This window comes from Octodon degus, unplaced genomic scaffold (assembly GCF_000260255.1).
Source record: "Octodon degus isolate 3935 unplaced genomic scaffold, OctDeg1.0 scaffold00345, whole genome shotgun sequence".
Lineage (NCBI taxonomy): Eukaryota > Metazoa > Chordata > Mammalia > Rodentia > Octodontidae > Octodon > Octodon degus.
This window is the reverse complement of record NW_004524921.1, coordinates 391,755-395,149: the sequence shown is the minus strand read 5'-3', so window position 1 is coordinate 395,149 and position 3,395 is coordinate 391,755. Positions and strand designations below refer to the sequence as shown.

At 39.4% G+C, this 3,395-nt stretch overlaps 1 pseudogene; it reads left to right on the top strand.

Moving 5' to 3' along the window:
• Window positions 1–305: 305 nt before the first annotated feature.
• Window positions 306–1,702, top strand: LOC101590728 (annotated as a pseudogene).
• Window positions 1,703–3,395: the final 1,693 nt, after the last annotated feature.

Here is a 3,395-nt window from a genome sequence, read left to right as displayed (position 1 = left end):
TAAGAATAATATATGCAGTGTATTATTTGTTGAAACTGTACTTCCGATTTGATTTGAAACTGTCTCATTGCTATATGTTTATCAATAAAACTGTAGAAAAAAAATAAAATAAAAAGGAAAAAAAAAAGAATCAGCAACTGAGATCACATCATATTTAAAAATGTTTGAAGGAAACTGAGAGTGCAATGGGAAGCTGGTGGCCACACGAGTTTACAAAAAGTGAAGCAGGGACCCAGTGACCTACACTGAAACCCCTGTGAAGCCCTTTCAGGTCTCCACAGCACTGCATATCAGGCATGGACCCCATGACCTCAGCAAAGCCCTTGATGATGTGGGAGGAAGTAACATGCTGCATCTGCCTAGAACCCGTGGTGGAACCTGTGAGCATTGACTGCAGCCACAGCTTCTGCAGGGTGTGTATCTCTGAGGTCAGGAAGAGTGGAAAGCCTTCCTGTCCTGAATGCTGGTAGTGCTTTCTCCTCAAGAACCTCAGACCCAATCAGCAACTGACCAACATGGTGGACATGCTCAGACAGATGAACCAGAATGCCAAGCAGAATGTTCCAGGGAAACAGTATGCAGTGCATGGAGGGAGACTTCATCTGTTCTGTGAGAAAGATCAGCAGGCCTTCTGCTGAGTATGTTCCCAATCCAGGAAGCATTGAGAGCATGACATGTTCCCTACTGAGGATGCGGCTAGGAAGTACCAGGAGAAGATCCAAGTGGCATTAGAGAAACTGGGGAAACAACAGGAATTGGCTGAGGAGATGGAAGTGAATCTTGCAATGAAGAAAGCAGACTGGAAGAAGGAAGTTGAGACACACAAATCAAAGATTCATGCTGCATTTGTGCAGCAGAGAAACTTCCTGGCTGAAGAGGAACAGAGGCAGCTGCAGAACTTGGAAAAAGATAAAAGGGAACAGCTGAGAATTCTGGGGGAAACAGAGTTTGAACTGACCCAACAGAGCTAGGCCCTGCAGGCTCTGGTCTCAGAGCTGGAGCAGAGTAGTCAGGGCTCCCCACTGGAGCTGCTGCAGAAAGTAACAGCTGTCCTGGAAAGGAGTCCTGGGAACCTGAACAAGCTGGACATTGCCTCCCCATCCCTGAAGAATGAGTTCTGCCTGCAGGGGCTGAAGGCGATGCTGAGGAAGTGTGGAATATATGCCACTGTGGACAGAGACACAGCCAATCAATGACTCACCCTTTCAGATGACTGGAGACAAGAGCAGTTTGGAGATGCCCAACAAAATGTGCCTGAAAATCAAGAGAGATTCTATTGTTATCCTGTAGTTCTAGGTTTCCAAAGTTTCAATTCTGGAAAATTTTGCTGAGAAGTAGATGTAACTGGAAAGGAGGCCTGGGGCCTAGGAGTGTGTGGAGACTCTGTGCAAAGGAAGGGGATTTTTTTGTGCAGCCCTGAAAATGGCTTCTGGACAATCTTGTTGTGGAAAAAAGAAGAATATCACTTGGCACCTACCCCAACACATCCCTCCAGCTTCACGTGCCTCCACTGCAAGTCGGGATTTTCCTGGAGTATGAGGCTGGGACTGTGCCCTTCTACAACATCTGTCACCCTGGGTCCTTCGTCTACACTTTCTCTAAATGTGCCTTTGCTGGACCTGTGCAGCTCTTCTTCAATCCTGGTTTCAATGACAATGGAAAAAATGCAGCTCCTCTGATTCTCTGTGCACTGAAAATGTGATGATCAAGATCCACTATCCAGTGCTTTCTCAGCACGCAGCTTCCCCCCAATTGGAGCCTCTTCGCGGCCACAGGTCTTGCCTCTGCTTCACATAAAATAGCCACTTTGTGTCTGCACAGCTGTCAGCGTCCCATCCAGCAGGCCTCAGGAAGGAGGTCACTGAAAGCCAGTGTCTAATCCAGAAGGATTGCTGTGAGTACTGAGCCAGCCTAGGCAACTGTAAAATTAAATCCCCTCTGTTCCCTTTTTTGTTATCTTCCCCAAAAAGTTAAAAAGCATCATACAACAATGACGTATACACGTACATGTATATAGCAGCACAACTTGGAATAGCTAAATCTTGAAAATAACCCAAATGCCCATCAATAGTGGCATGAATAAAGACAATGTAGGTTTTGTATACAATGGAGTACTTCTACTCAATCATAAAGAAGGATAAATTTGAGACATTTTTAGGTAAATATATGCACCTGTAAACCATACTTTTAAGGGAAATAGTTTGGACACATGTAGTTAAATATCGCATTGCTTTTCGTGTAAAAATTTGAAAGGGTAGATAAGGACCAAAATGGATGATAGATATTGGGAAATTAGAAGAAAATATTCAAATGGGAAGAGCAATAACATAGGGGTGGATGTAGTGAAGGAAAGGATAATAAAATTTTAAAAAGAAGAAAAAATAAACTACAGACTTTTGTAGATAAATATATACAGCTAGAGACCATACTAACAAGTGAAATAAATCAGACCCTCATATGTAAACATTGTATTGTCTCCTTAGAGTAAGATTCTAAAAAAGTAAATAAAAACAGAAAAGGTACAATAAGTACTATGAAAGGAAAAGAAAGTGTTCAAAGGGAAGGAACACCTAGGATGAGGGAGAAGATAAAAGAAAGAATTCTAGAAGGAAAGGAAAAAGAAATATATATTATATATACAGTATAGCTTGGATAATTGTATTATGGACTTCTGCTGATCTAGTGAAAAAAGTAGCCAATGCTTCATTTTTTCCCTCTCCATTTTAATGTTTTATAATTTATGACCAATCTTACTGACTTATATCTGGTAATCTGAACAACTAATTTGAAGACAACAGTATGCAATAAAACAAGCATTGCTGAATTTGGTTAGTGAAATTCTGTGTTATTTCTCACTTTTTTAAATATTTTCTGTATTCTCTTTTTAAAAATGAAAACAAAGCTTTTGAAAATAAAAACAGGAAAAAACTAGAAGACAGGAAAATGGAGAAAAAAGAAAAATCAAAATATATTATGTACAGGCACACATTCTCTAACATGAATGTGATCAATAAACTTAAAAATACTGAAGGAAAGAAATGTTCAATGGAGAGGAAATGACAAAAGAAAAAATCAAGTTATATTATATACAGGTAGAAATGTCCTATACTGAACATGATCATTATGTGTATCAAAAGAAAATCAATAAAATTAATTTTTGAAAAACATTCAAAAGCTACACCAGAAGACTCTTAAAGTTTAGAAACAAAGTCAGCAAAGTAGCAGGATATAAAATCAACACAGAAAGAGAACATCATTTTATATACCTATAATGAACCTGCTGAGAAGGAAAATAATTCCACTCACAATAATTTGAAAAAAATTAAATATTGTGCTTATAATTCAACCTAATCAAGGAGGTTAAAAAAATCTCCATAATGAAAATGAGAGAATTC